The sequence below is a fragment of the Aphelocoma coerulescens genome, chromosome 6 (assembly GCF_041296385.1).
Source record: "Aphelocoma coerulescens isolate FSJ_1873_10779 chromosome 6, UR_Acoe_1.0, whole genome shotgun sequence".
NCBI lineage: Eukaryota > Metazoa > Chordata > Aves > Passeriformes > Corvidae > Aphelocoma > Aphelocoma coerulescens.
Window position 1 is genome coordinate 8,655,594 of NC_091020.1, and position 15,720 is coordinate 8,671,313.

The 15,720-nt window shown below is 40.5% G+C and overlaps 1 long non-coding RNA gene across 2 annotated transcripts in view; it reads left to right on the forward strand.

Annotated features, from left to right (window-relative positions):
* The window catches only part of LOC138112294 (uncharacterized), a 296,238-nt gene extending 281,609 nt beyond the window's left edge, over positions 1 to 14,629 (forward strand). For both annotated transcript variants that reach the window (XR_011151665.1, XR_011151666.1), the window contains exon 6: positions 14,461 to 14,629. This is a non-coding gene — a long non-coding RNA (uncharacterized lncRNA). The remainder of the gene's footprint in view (positions 1 to 14,460) is intronic.
* The last annotated feature ends 1,091 nt before the right edge of the window (positions 14,630 to 15,720 follow it).

Sequence of the window (15,720 nt, forward strand, 5' to 3'; positions counted from 1 at the left end):
ATATCAGGGGCACCAATGGAAAATGCCAGGATTTAGAAAACAATGCATGAACAAGTGAAGAGAATAAAAAAGGTAGTGAAGGGTAAGAAAAGACCATGAAGAAGGCTGAAGGAGTGGGGAAGACATAACATTACAAATACATAAAAGGCTTCTCTATATAGAGAAAAAAAATCTATGGAGAGAAGAGTTATACTGTGGAAATTGTTTCCTGAAGGAAATGGTAGAAGTTTTGTGACTGAAAATCCTCTTAGGGAAGGTTAGGTCAGCAACTAACAAGGTTTTGAAATGACAATCCTACAATTCAGTCTGTTATGGACCCCTTTATCCCATGGAAGCAATTCCTTTTCTTTTGTCATTGCATCTGGTGCTGCTTCTCTGTCTGGGCTGTGCTTGGTTCTCAGAAGTGTGGTGCAAATTGGACTCATCGTTATGAGAGGGGGAGGGATTACTGTGGCTTCCATAGGCAATGGGAAAGGATCTAATGGGAATTATTAAAATGTGCTTGTCTAAAATACCATTAAAGTTCCTCTGTACTGCCCTACTGTGAAAGGTTTCTTTCAGAGATTCTTATAATTAATCTATGTTTCTAAGTAATTTTTGCTATTACTAAGTTTAAGTAAAATTTAAAAACTAGGGTAAATACTTTTTTGGTGGGGGTAGTAGAAATTAGGTATAATAGAGGTGCATTCCAAGTGATCAGTAACGTTATTGCTTAGTACTGGGTAGTGAATTGTTTTACTACGTGTGGTAACGTGTTATTGGAAAATAGAGATGCCTTTCACCATATGCTTGTATCAATGAAATTGTATAAAGAAAATCCCTAATGCCAATCAACCTGATCATTTAGTGCTAATAAAAAGCTATCTTCTCATTTTCATTCACCATGCAATTACTGAATTGTATTTCAATAGGAAGCTGACAAGCCCCTTGGAAGCAATAAAATAGACAGGTTCTTGGAGACCAGATTCCAACCCAGCCTTCTATGTCTCTATAATCTTTAACAGGTTTTAGAACCTGTGGGATTTCTAACTGACTCTTGTAAAAATGATCCACAGTTGTGAGGATTAAATAACACTTGGAGAGAACTGTGTTCTTAATCTGAAAATGACCAGACCTGGAATGGTGGTGATATCTGTCAAAGAAATGAGAGTAAAAATATAATGAACACTTCTTTTCTAGCCATTATGAAAGGGATGTCCATGCTGAAGAGACAACATCTGTACTGCACAAGAGAAATCCAGACACATAATTTCCTTCTGTACATCAGTATGCTCCAGCCCTGCCAAGAGCCAGGTTGTGGCATTTTGGGAGGATGAGAGTGAGAGGAGGAAGGAGAACATGCTTTAAAAGACTGCTTAAGAGGATTTAGTCTTCATTTCCTGATGAAATGATAAATATTGTTTTGGGCTATTCTTAGAACCTAAATTTGCTTAAAGTATCCCAGCACCCTGATGACAAACTCACAGCTGTAACAAACACTGCAGGATGGCTTTTGGTTTTGTTTATAGAATTTGGGACTTGGCAAAAAATAGTTAAAACCCCCAAACACTGAAATGACTAGGAAAGGCTTACAGCTTTCTGTAAAGCTACTGTGGTAGATGTGGGGGAGCAGCGAAAAAGAATGAATTTACCACACAGTAGAGTGATTAATATCATGAGTCAGTCATAATTTATGCAAGTGCTGTGGCAACTCCTTGCCTCTGAGATTTGTGAACACAGCCTAGGCTCAGCAAGGGAAGTGAGCTGCTCATCAGTCAATTCAGGGTGATATTGTTAGCTTTATCAAATCTCTGGGAGTCACAGGGCAATTTTATAATCCAATCCAATGTGCTGCATGATGGCATCCAAGAGGCATTCTAGGAGGTTGTCTAGGCCTTCCTTTCTTGTAACTTTGAGGAAGAATAATAGGTTTTGCACATTTCTCTCCACACAGCTGCAGTTGCACTTTTTGATGTGGTTATGGTGCCCATCTCAAAACCCAGGGTCCTTTTTCTCCAATTTGCATGAGTGGTTCAGATCATGCTTACTTATGGTAACCTGTGCTGTTTCCTTACTCCTATTTCACAGTTATGTTCTAGCAAATAGAGGGCTATGGAAAATGAGTAGAACCTATGGAAAATGAGTAGAACTTCAGAATTTACCCTGATGTTCAAGTGCATTTGCCCTAATGACCCATGAAGAGAGTAAGGCCTGATGGTTTTTCCTTTGGAAGTAACACAGCTCGGAGTGTACCTGCTTCCCCTCAGAACGCAGTTACAGTGGGATTATCATGCTTGATGGCAGTCTAAAATTCATCTGTACCACATCCTGACCTGATGTGCTGTGCAGCCTCAGTTGAGCCCTGGCCTGGCAGAGCTCGGGCCTCTGACCTGTTCCTATTTCTTCATCCGGTCTATTCCCACCTCAGACACAACACAAAATGACAACGTGTTCACCCAAGGATCAGTTTCCCTTTGTTGTCTATTGACTTTAGACTCTGCCCATATCCTACTCTGTATATTGAAATATTTCCCTTTCAGATCTTAGTACTGAGAAGGCACATGAATTATTCAAGAAACAGGTGTATGCAGCTGCAGTAATCACAAAACTCTTCAGAAGTGGAACACCTTTTTTATTTTTTCGAGTTTCAGTGAACTCTAAAAAAAAGATCTTTTCTAACAAGCTGGCAAGATTGTATGCATTATTGAAAGAAAGCAATAATTCGGTAACAGTATGATAACACAAATTAGAAGTTATCTTTTATAGTACATTGCTGTAAATTATGAACTTTAAAGGTCACATGACAGGCTGATGGAAGATGATGTAGTATATTCAGTAAATGTTTACTGCTCTGGAGGCCTGCATCTCTTAGCTCTGAGGCTTTCTTCAGCCCCAACACACAATAATTGCCATTTTCACAAAGTCCAGCTTGTTAGAGTATCTGAATGTGTCAGGGCAATGGAGGGCATGTTGCAGCTGAAAGATCAGTGGGAAAACAGCTTCCCAGGAAAAGTACCCTGTAATTGAAAAGAATGGCTAGTTACAAATTAATAATTTGCCTTCCCTGGAAATTACTGGGTGTGATTACACTTCAGGCCTGTAGCCATTCCACTTGCTGTTGGCCAACATTTAATGTTTGCTCATCATGATCCCATTAAACCAGAAAAAAACCTGACAGCAGACTCCTGTGATGCTACTTGGTGTGCTTCTCAGAAAGGGGATGGCAAGGTTCATATGGAAATGAGTCTTGAATGTTGGAAAAAAAATTATCTTTGCATGGCTCACCACCTTATTTTGCATGTGTGCAGTAAAATAAATCAGTAAAAATTCAGAGGCAGTCCAAGTGCCAGGATAAGCTGAGAACATTATAGTTTCACTTGAGGTCCACAGAAGTGGCAAGGTGGGCAAGTTTCCTCGGAGCGTTGCCTGGAGATTATCAGTGAAAGTTTTGCCGAGTCTCCACAGCACTGGGCAGATTGAGATGCTGTCTTTAAGGCACTCTTTGAATCTTTTACATTCTGAAGCTCAATATCCATCTATTTTTTGTTACCAGAGGTCTGGAGACAGACATGGTGCAACTCACTGAGTAACTTTTCAGCCTTGAAGCTGCTATCCTAAGCCCTCCCCCTCATTCCCAAACCTTCAGTGCCTTTTGTAAGGCACTACTTTGAGTGGCAATAAAAATGCTTTGCTGTTCAGCAGAATTTGGGAAAACTCAGCAGTGAAGTGCAGCATGTCTGTCCTTGAAGCAGATGTTGCCTTTAGTATGGAAGGGGTATGGAAGCTTCAATTAGATATTTGTTTCCTTGCTTTTCCCTTAGGGTACCAAGCCCCCTGCCAACACAAGGGAGCTAGAGGAGGTGGATGAAAGGCTCATATACACATACTGCAGGAACTTCTTCAGGACTTAGTTTGCACCAATGGAAATCCCAGGAGTCTAATGACAAATCAGTATGGTTGGCATTCTTTATTGACATTATGAACCCTCAGTTTAGAGGTTTTTATGGTCAAGAACCATAATTGTATTTTAAACTTCCTAATGCACATTAGTGGTAGAACCAGTATTCAGGGCCTGCAAGCTGAAACAAAATTCAAAGTAGAAGCAATTTCAACTGAAGGGGCGTTTTTCTTGGGAGTCAATGCACAAAGGAGGAGGCAGCAACACTCTCTCTTAAAGGTTTCTGAACAAGAGAGGAAGAAATGCTTTGGCTGGTTAGAGGCTGTTCTGCTCACTGTGGGAGGAAAGTGTGCTTCCTCTTAGACTGATGTTTAGTTGCAAGGACAGCATGACCCAGCCTAATCTCAAGTCTGTAAACATTTTATCTGTACAAGAGCGCTTGCTGCTGAATCATAGACAAATAGAATGGTTTGGCTTGGAAGGGACCTTAAAGATCATCTGATTCCAACTCTGCTGCCATGGGCAGGGAACCTTCCACAAGCTTCACTGCTGAGGGAGGAAAGGAATACACAAAGAATTGACCAACCAGTGCTGAAGTGCATAGGGCCAGGGAAGCCTCATTTGTCAAGTGAGCCTTCATTGACTGAGCAGAGTCCAAATTCCCCCAGGAATTTTGTCAACAGTTCTTGAAAACATAGCTCTAAATACTGTAATGTGTTTCCTCAGGAGCCGAGTGTAGAGCCTTTGCTACCTTGCCTCTGCTGTGTTGGGAGTACGGCCAACAAGACAGGGAGGCATTGAGTTTAAATATTTCTCTGCAAACTAGATTAACTAAAAATGCTTCTCAAAGCACCTTGCCCTATTGCCTCACTGCAGCTACAGCCATCAAACTGCTGCATCAAGCCTGTGGCACAGCCAAAATTCTCATTCAAAGCTCTGTTGGCCTGGCACAGAGCATGGCTTTCTATTGCTACCTACCCAGTGGTGCTGCCTTACAACCCACCTGCCTCCCAGGAGGAGTTTCAATGAACTCTTCACCACCATCCTGCAGGTATTAGCACAGGAACAGCCTCTGGTTTTCCTCAGATTTATATTTTTGAGGAATAAGAGGTGAATATTGCAATGTGGCTTGGGTACCTGGGCAGCCAACAGTGCTTCTGACCCCTGTGGAGACACATCAGAAGGAGTATGTATACCCATGTGGATGCTGCCTCTCTGCTCATCTTCTGTTGGAAAATTGGATAATAACTGTTGGCTGTGACTTGGGGCACATCAGTAAGTCAGAGTGAGTTCTGCCTCGACAGCCTTAACCTTATGCACACTCAGCTGTACATGGAATACATAGATATTTTAGCAGTGCAGCCAGCTTCTGTCCCTACCCCACCAAAAGGCTTTTGTTTAAGGAACTTGCTGTTTTTCTTACACTGCAAGCAGGGCTCAAGGATGTGCAATAAGGGGAAATCTCTCTGAAGTAATAGCAGAGACCTTTATTGAAACTGGTCCTTTCCTTCATTAACTTCTGCTGAAGCTGTGATGGGTAAGACTTAACTCATAATCTTTTGAAGTTCTGTGTTTTTTCCTTTTTCCACCCTCCTCAGTTATTTATCACCCACTGGACTGAAACTTTGCTGAAAGTTATTTTGGGGAAAAAGTGTTTAATATTTCTATAGTTTCCACTAGATGTGAAGGGATTCAAAAGCTTAACAAAATAGTTTATTACCTTAGATCATTCCTGTTCCTAATGGTTTCCTTTTTGTCCTCAGCATCCCAAATCCTATGGCTTTAAAAAGTCTTTGACTAGATATTCAATTGCATTATGTTTTATAGTACATTAATTTCTCATGTTTTACCAGTAACTTGCTAATTAAGTAAATAATCTTATAAAAAGCATAGAAATGTGTCTGGTACAAAACTGATAAACAGGCTTATTCTACTGAGCAGCACCCAATCCCTGTGTACACAGGCCTTCCTTTCAGACCTGGGTAAACTTTAAGACTTTGGTCCTGTTTTGTGACACAGGCTTCTAGAATCTTTTGTGTGTTTTTAAGATAATTCTTTCCCTTAAAAGCCTTTCCCTGCTTGTTTCCCTTTTTTTATTTTTTTTTTTAATATTGTATTTATTTAGTTGCCAAGCCATATTTATAATTTTGCTTCTGTTTTCATTATTTACTACATTAGCAAATGCTTGGTTCAAATCTTCCCACACATCAAAGTGCAAGTCAAAATATTCAAGTGAAAATACAGCTCAGATTTTTTTTTATTTACGTTATTAAGAACTAAGCCTTGAAGGCAGGAGGTAAATTATTTGAGTAGTTACTGAATCATTGCCTCCTAAATATAATTAACACATGGTAGTGAACTTCTATGGTCAATTTTTAGTGCTATAAGATCAGTGTTAGCAACACTGGAGCTTTCTCTTGCAAAATCTCTTCCCAGTTACTCTGTCACGACTCTGGATTGCATCTGCCCACTATTCTTATGCTCAACTTTGAGCAAGATCACCAGATAAGATAATACAGACTTTGTTACTGGACACATCAGAAAGATGTAGTGAGTGATTACAAATATTTATTGTGGAAATTTCTCCTGACCTTCCGTTGAGCACTCTCTACAGTCATTCTAACACAGATAAAATCTCTATTGTCCGTGTGCTATTTGACTGATAAAGCAGACTTCCCTTGGCCGCAGGGTGCACCGTGGGTCTTATTTCTGGGATTTCTTTCTAATCACATTTCAGTTTTCTTTCACGCTATTAGCTTGCATTGTGTTAAACTCAACGGAGATATTCTTTAAAAACAAAAGTCTTCTGCCTTTCTCTTACAAGTATATAGATACATACATATTTTATCAGGTGGTTTCCTCTCCCTTCTTGTGGTGTTGTGGGGTGACAGCTTAGAGAGGATGTCCGTGGGCACTGGGCAGGCTGCTCACACAGGAGACTTCAGTGCTTTTTAGTTTCTGGAAGGGCTAAAGCAGGAAAGACACACATTCTGCGTGGTTACACATTTTTATAGAGCATTGTAGGTCTTCTGTTAATACAATTTAGAGGCTCGACAGTTTGCTTTTTGAAACAAGTACTTTGGATAAACACGTCTCACCCTTCTAAATTTTCCATTCCTGTGACATACAAGATACAATGAATAGGAAGGAATTTTCTTCTGCAAGTGAAGGGGAAAAAATATATTCTATACAGTTTTTAAAATCAACAGAAAGGAATTTGTCAAAACAATTGAACAGGTTTTTTGGTTTTTTTTTTAGGGAAAAAAAGGGAAAAAAAGCCCAAACCTCTATACTCTGCATTTTTTTATTATAAATAAATCATAAATTCTGTGCTGGAAAACTACGATTTCTTGTCCCTTCAGTTGTCATTGTGGAGCTTGCCTTATGATTGCACAAAGGGATAGCCCTCTTCCCCATATATGCATGATTTATTTTCACATGTTCTGAGATAACATGTGAAACTTCTCCTACTTTTTTTACTTAGTTAGCAAATACAGTGCTCTAGAATTTAAATAAGTAACACCTCTCCTCCAACAGCTTTCCAGGTCACTGCAAATATCCACCACTGCAAAAATGAGAGCACAGGGGGGCTGGTTTGTTTGCTTTTATGTCGAGCCAAGAGTTCTATGTATATATCCTGTGTATGACCCTGCCAGTTAGAAACAACAACAGCCTGTTTTTCATTTGTCATTTGTTTGCTTCTAGAAACTGGGTAATGCTAAAATAGTGGCCTCTTTGCCCAGGTCAGAAGGGTGGTGACACCCTTTGCATGCCCTATCAGTGGCAAGAAAGACATGTTTTTGTTTGCCACTTGGTTGACCTCAGAGCACATGGGATTTGGGAAGCAGGTTGGCACGTGTTGCTTGATCCTTTCTGGATGAAGTCTAAGAGGTGATACAGGTCCAAGTAAGGTGACAAAGGAGTAAAATCCATATTAAAATAGGTCTCAGGTACCCACTGGCTGGGGAGCAGTGTGATTTCCCCAACAAAGTCGGTGTTTGTGCACTGCAGCACACAAATGCTTCTTGTGAGTTGCCTCTGAGTGACTGTAAATGAGGAAGTTCTGCAAATGTTCAGTGGTTAGGGTTGAAAAGAAAAAAAAAAAAAGAGAATACATAGAAGCAATACTCTCTTGGAATGGAGCCTTGTGTCTGCTTCCCACAGTTTCCCTCTGGATTGCCATGGGACAGGGTGGGTGAAATCTGCACTGCCTTTGTTCAGCTGCTTCAGGGCATGCTGCAAAATACCAGAAGTGTGGGTTTAGGAGCTGCCCCCTCCCTAAATTCACCTCTTTATTGTCCAGATGTGCAACACCGTTGAACAAAAGACAGCTATAACTTTTTTCTTCATTTTGTACATGCAGGTGTGGAGAGAGGGATGAGGAAGGTTTTGTTTTCAAAGAAAAAAAAGGCATAGGGCAGTGTTTCTCAGCTTGGTGAAATTTGCACGTATACACACAGATATGTACATGCACAAGATATTCCATATCTTACACTTCTTTGTGACACAACCCTGCATCATCTGAACATCTAAAAAATATTCTTTTATTACAGTAAAGTTGCTGAAGATCCTTTTCTCATTTACTTGGGGGAATGAGGGATGGCAAGGCTGAGGGCCACAGTCAGATCTCCTATAGTATTAAGACAATCTTGTTACCCTGTTTTTGTGTCCTTTGGTTTTAGCAGCAATTTATTGGGCTTAAGGGGAAGTGGATGTTGACTTTTTTGTTTGGAATTTTTTAAAATCATATAAAGGAGTTTAATTTTCAGTGTTTGAAACGGAGAGATTAAACGCCATGTACCTTTGCACTTTAAAGATCTATCTGCAGCTGTAAAACTAATTCTGCAATAAAGGGTGGGTTTTGGTGCATCTCTCGTGTTACTCCTTTCTAAAATTTAATTTCTCAGTTTATGGAACCTGAAGGGAGGTGGAGGTGTGCAATGCAGTGTGAGAGGATAGCTGATCAGGGTGGAATTCATCCTGGGTTTATACCCTTTCCCCATCTATGTAACCCCTTTGACTGCAGCAGTCATGGCAGCATGTGACTAGAGGAACATGTTTGTATAAACTGGATTATGTAAAGTAAGAATTCTGGGGCATGAATTTGTATGGATTATTGCCAGAGTGAGATCAAGAACTCCCACTTTTGTACCTTCCTCTGTTCTTATAGGAAGTGTAATTTTGGCAGGACTGGATATATATGATAACAGAAAATGTGTATTTTTATAAAAGCACTGTACATTCTTGTGGGTTCAGCCTGTTGCATGGCCCTGGCAAACAGATTTGTTTCAGATTTGTTCTGGGAAATCTGTAGCTGGAAGAGGGCTCGGCAGTGTGGTCTTGGCCCATTTGTCACAGCTGCTCAGGATAAGTGAGTGTCACAGCCTCTCGTGGACACCTGCCTGCTGGCTCCTTGCCAAGATCCTTCCATGTGTCATTCCTAATAAACCCTTTCCATGATCCTGTCACAAGAGGGGGGGGGATGGCACCTAGGGCAGGCACTCACATCTGGGATAGGACCCAAAATTTTTGGTTGTAAGTGCATTGACAGGACATTGGATGTCTCTGAATTATGCTAAATTTCTATTCTATTTTGTTAACTGTGCACAGCCTACATAAATGCATGGAAAAAAGATTTTTTTATTTAACAAAGTGGGAGGTTTGCTTTTTTCATTCCATACAGAAGTAGATGTGGGTGGATTTCAATACGTGGGCAGTTTTCAAGAGTAATAGAGGCACAAGAACTGAACAAGGGGAAAACAAGGACACCACCAGTCCATACTCAGCCAAGCAATTTAGGCCATGCCATGGTGGCCACAGCAACTGGACTTGAGCAGAGAGCAGTGACCTCCTTGTTTCAGCATGTTGCTAGTCACACCTTACATTTACTGTGTCAGCTTCAGCACCTGATGGATATCAAACTTCTCACTTTTAGATCAGCCTGAATCATATTCTGTCATAGCCTTGGGGAATATTAATCAGCATTTTATTACATTTGTCTGAAGAAGCTGGAATTCATTATTGTAATTTTCAGCTAAACATTATGGAGTAACAATGAGATTGAACTAACATATACTTACTGATTAGCATTAATGGTAATTAAGAGGAGAGGGAAAAAAAAAATTGCCAGTGATAGCTTTTCCCATATGATTCTGAACAGGGTGGTAACATAGAGCCATCAGAACTACCTTACTTTGAATACTTTCTAAAAGTCGTTGCTCAGCATTTCAGAAGTGTAAGTTCTTTCCTTGTGAAATACAGGTCAGATTGTATTAGACTGAGATCTAATTTAATGTAGCTCCTACTACTCCCTTCATTTCCCAAAGCACTTTACAAAGCAGTAACAGGAACCAGTAGTGTGATACAGGAGCAGGTAAATCTACAACTTATCTGCAGCAGGCCAGTTCCAGGCTTGTTTTTAGCTTGTGTAGCTCCACTACCTGTGTTGTGAGACTGATTTACACTAGTTAGGATTTGGTCCAAAGCCAAAGGTGTGCACATAAAATGGCAAAGAATATGAAATGCTATTTTAAAGAAAAATGAAAGGTTAGCCAGGAGAACCCATTTATTCCTATTACTTTTTAGAGCCTTGTGATCCAACACCCATGGAATTTAATAAGAGGTTTTGGCTCGGGTCCCATGTGAGCCGTAAGATCCTAAATTTTTCCCTGAAAGACACTAGCAAAGGAGATTTCATCCCATCCACTGCAAGCCCCTTTTACAAGTGAAGGTGTGTTGCAGGCACAGAAAAGCACGTGGAAGAACATGTATCATTATATGTTCAGAAGAGGAAAACAAAGCATCGTTTCTAAAATGATTTCTTGTTTGTCACTGGCACTTTGCACTCTAAGTGAGAGGCAGATTTGAGGACAAGAAGTTGATCTACCCAGGTACTTGCCTGAAGTACTTGCAGAAGTATCCTTAGTCTCACTGTCTTTGCAGACCCTCCCTGACAGAGATCAAGAGCTGAATGAGGAGTTGTTCTTGACACCACAATTCATCTTATTTTTTTGCCTCTCTCTTTTTCAAACATCTTCTCCCACGGAGGGCAGCAGATGCACATCTTTATATCATCTGCCACTGGTGTGTACTATCCCAGGGATCCAGCTTTTTTTTTTTTTTTTTCAGAGTTGTGGATGCTAAAAAGCTAGGGGCAGAGGAATTTTCCAGCTGCTGTACAATTCAGTGAAGTTTTTCCTTTCTCATGCAAGCTAGCTGAAAACAGTGTAGAGACTTTTGTAAACTAATTCTCCATCTCTGCACCTGCAATTTGTTTTCCAAGTCTTGTTTTGGTATATGGGAAAAAATATTTTGAATGGGGGTTAGAGAACCTCAGCCAATCCTTCTAAGGGCTGGCTGGTCAAAGGACCAATGACCTCCTGCCACCCTTACATACAAAGGTATATAACCTAGCTTGTAATGAATAAAATAATTCCATATTCTCCTTGGATCTGTGTCATGATTCTTGCCATTTCCCAGTACAACAGTGACTTGGAGTCTCTTCCCTTTTTCACTGAATGAAAGGCTCATAGATGACAACTCTGCTTCCTAATGTTAAAGCAAATCCAGTAGCCACTGCAGGTGAGTTGGAGTTAACAAATTACCTGTCCATTCTTCTGGCCATGAGAAACGTCACGTCTGTTTGCTTAGCACCTTCTGAAAATGTTGTGCTGGACCCCTGGTGCTGTTGATATCTGAATCAAATGCCTTCCTTCTATTGTTTGGACATTTTATTTCTTGACTGGACAGCATGACCATAAGTGTACCACAGGAAGGAAATGTGAGCCTTGTTTAGGAATTGTGCATGATATTTGTTTTTTCATGGACTTCTTCAGTATTATGCGTACACAACAATCTTCCTTTAGCTGTACTTCAGTTTGAACTTTCTGGTTAGAAAATAAGAATCATGTTATTTCATAGTGTACTACATGTTTTGCTTATTCATCTTTTAAATTTTTTGGGAAGGGGAATTGCTTTTTCTGGTGCTTTTTTTTCCCTAATATTGTTGTCCATTTTCTACACTAAAGCATTGATTCAAAAACATTTTTCCTTTTTAGCAAAACTGATCTTTCCATCACTTTTCCCTTTCATATATGCAAAATCTGCTTAGTAATACTTTGTCCAGCTTTCCAAGAGTGTTCTCTTAGCACCTATCTTTAGCAAACTGGAAAAGCTGACTGATTCCTCCAGCATTTCAGTTGGAGGCTTTGGAAGTACTGATTATTTCAGCCTCAGCTTTATCAAAATATCTTCACATTCAGTCAAAAAATATGCAGCACTAGGATCTACAGTACTGCTATGTCTCCAGAGAAATGGGAAGGGAAGGAATCTCCTGTGGGAATTCTTTGTGAACAGACAACAGCAACATATCAGCTATTTTAGCTACTTCTTTGCAGATGGTTGGACAATCTGGTGTAAGTTGTACCCCAAAATGCAGCCTTCCCCTCTCTGCTTTTCTTCAAGTGGTGATGTGTCCAGATATCTAGCTCCAAAAAATATTCCCCTTCGATCTGCTTCAAATGACACTTTTTGTGTGATGAGCTTTCTGCAGATGCCCACAGATCAGCAGGATGGCTCCAAATCCTATTGTAATCTGCCAGGTAGAAATAGATAAATCTATTAGCCCAGACTGGGCTTGTTTCATCATTGTGACAGCTTCCCATGAGCCTGCATTCATCAGATTCCCTCAAAACTCCCAGCTTCCACATCATCTGACAGTTAAACTTCCGTGACTGGATTCTAGGTTACTACATCTTTAATCTGTGTTTAATTGCTCATTAATAATCCAGGTACTTATCCACCCCCACCACCCTCCTCTTTATTTTTAGTTTTAAATTGATTTTGGGATGTTTACTGGGATACCAAACCGATGGCTAAAATTGCTGCCATGAATGTTTTTATGTGAACTTCCTGAAAATTTTGTCAATCAAAATAAAATAAGCTGTTAAATATCTTCTGTTGCCTACTAAAAGATGCTGGGCACATCTAGTTCAGCCTAGCAACCAGTTTTTGTTTAACAGAGGTGGCAGGAAGATTACCATGCTGTTGTACATGCTGCCACAGCCACTCTGGAGATCCTATCAAACACATGGATAAGCACTCTCTCTGCAGATTTAAAGCAATTTTGCCTCACTTTTCCTCCTGTGTTAAAAGAAGGAAAAATAAAAAGGTCAAAAAAACAATGAGGGGAAAAATACTACTTGTAACCATCTAATGATATGGTGTCAGAATTGTACTATGTAAAATACATAAATTACATCTATCCCTGTGTGCTGTGTATGGGACATGAAACTTTTGATTCAGTCATGTGAGAGGACAAGTGACACAAATCAGGTTTCTGCATGGCATCCTGGCTTTCCTGGCACCCAGCACCAGCAGGCTCTCCTGTGGACTTTTACTGAGATATGTAGCACCTTTAACCCTGGTGGGCAAATTCCTTATTAGTCCTTCAGAGCTTTCTCTCTCACCCAAGCCAGAGTCATGAGCCATTTTCTACCTAATTTTCTACAGTTCAAGTCACTGGAGTTCATTTTCCACCTTCAAATCACTCTGTTGAGTAATTATAAAAGCTAAAATAAAATTAGCTCCTTCAGTTCTTTACAGGTGGAAAAATGAGAGGCATTGATGACCAGGGCACTGCTGTGGCTCTTCACTAGAGCTGTGTGTTTAATAGAGTGGCTTTAATCCCACAGCCAACAACAGTCACAGTGGGCTTGGTCACAGCAAAATATCCAGGGTTGTGTGTCAGCATTGCAGCTCTCTGTGGCTGCAAATCTATTCATAATGACATGAGATGATTGCATCAGGCCAGCGTGAAAGTATATCAAGGCAAGACATTTTACCTCCTGCAGAAGAAAGCAGTAGATATCTAAGAGTTGTATTTCCAAGGTATGTTCTCCTAAACTCCTCTGAGTCACAGCTTAAATCTTGAGATGTGTCGAGTGCCTGCATGGAGAGGAATCTCAGTGGGGTTTTTTTTCCAGTATGTTATTCCCAGAACTCACATAAACTTTTAGCATCTCCAGCATCCTGTGGTAATGAGCTCCACAGTTTTAATTGCATTTTGTGTGAACTTTTTTTTATGCTTTCTAAAATCTGTGATCTGTTCACTTAACTCTCCTTAATCCTTGCATTAGAAGAAAAGTGAATAATTGTCTTCTGTGCACTTTTCCACTGCTCCATTGATTTTATAGATCTCTGTCATTTCTTCCTCACTTATCTGTACTCCAAACTGAAAAGTCTCAATCTGCTTAGCCCTTCCTCATATAGAACTGTTCCTTACCCTGGTAAGATCACCATCTCTGCTAGTTTTTTGAATAGACGTTGCAGTAAGTCTAAACCATTGAAAGATTTTTATTTCTTTTTTTTAAGCTGGCTGTAAAGTTATACAAGAGGTAACAGCTCTGTGGTAAATATTTGTCTTCAAAGATTTTTTAGTAATCAATGTCTCTTAAATTTTCTGCACGGTGAGGGGAAGTAGTGCTCCTAGTCTCCAACTGCTGCATAAATATTTTTCAGCCCCAGGATCCTGAACTGATTGAAGGTATAGCTTAGTGTCTGTTGCTCTCTGTATTAATCTGCAGATCTCATCAGATATCACAGTCCTCAGGCAGAAGACTTCCATGGAAGGCAGAGGATGTGGAAGAAGCATTGTGGCCAATTAGCTGAATAAGAATGTCAATTACTTCATTATTAAAGCTACTGTTTCTTCGTAACAGCAGAGGGAACTCCCTCATGAGCAGCAAAACCTGATTCATGGTTTCTGGTGTTTGTAGTGAGCCTCTGGCCCTTGCCTGTTTCTGGTCAATGTGCCAGTTTGTCCCATCTCAGAGCTGCAGTCTCTGACAGCAGTGACCCCCCCTCCATTCCACCCTCCCAGGGCAGCAGATCCTTCAGCTGTGCTTGGTCTCCTCAGGGCAGCTTCTCAAATGAAGTTCATTCTCTCCATAGGTCTCCAGAAATTAATCTGATCCTTTTAAGCCACTCTGTCTTTAAATGAGGTCCACACACCTTCTAAAATGCAAACTTTGCTTTTTCAGAGGTTTTCTTATCTTCTGAAGGGAGGTGTGATACTAACACATGGCAGCATTCCTCACACGTGTAGCCCACCATAAACATGGGACAATAATTGATGCTTTTGAACCCAAACTCACAGGCCTGTGTGAGAATCCACCTACTGTGTTACTGGGTAACAGGGTTGCACCAGCTTTCCAGGCAGTCACTACACAGCAAAATTATTGTGAATCTTCATTCAAATTCCACCTCAGGAAGGGACTGTGTGGAAGCAAACATGGAACCAAGGCTGTGGCTCTACAGAAAGATGCAGAACAATCTTTTCCTGCAGGGAGCTCCTGGGCTGGGCCTCTTCTCAGCAACATTGCTCCAAGGGACAGGAATTTTTCCCCAGCTGCCAAATATTTCCAAATGCTGGACACACAGGCATCGAGCTGTTTAAGGACAGGGTGCTCTCCGATTTGTGCTTCTCAAGGAAACTGCCAGTGATCCACTCTTTCTGTGTTTGGCATCTGAGGACATACTGGAGCAGAGAGGGGCAGGGACGAGCAGTGTGGCAGGGAAAGGGCACATGCAGTAAGTCACACAGGGTGTAACATATGACAGCTTGCAAGTACAGAAACAGAAACGGGTCAAAAAGCAGCAGTTAGCTTTCTCTGTTGATCTGAGTCACAGAAGAAGACTCTCCAATATCTTCACAGGACACTTTTTTTTTCCTCTTAATTTGAGGGGTTGAGTTCTCATCAAAATAAAAGACAGAAAAAAAACCCAAAAAGAAAAAAACAAACCAACAAGAAACCAAACACCAATCAAACAAGACAAACATGAAA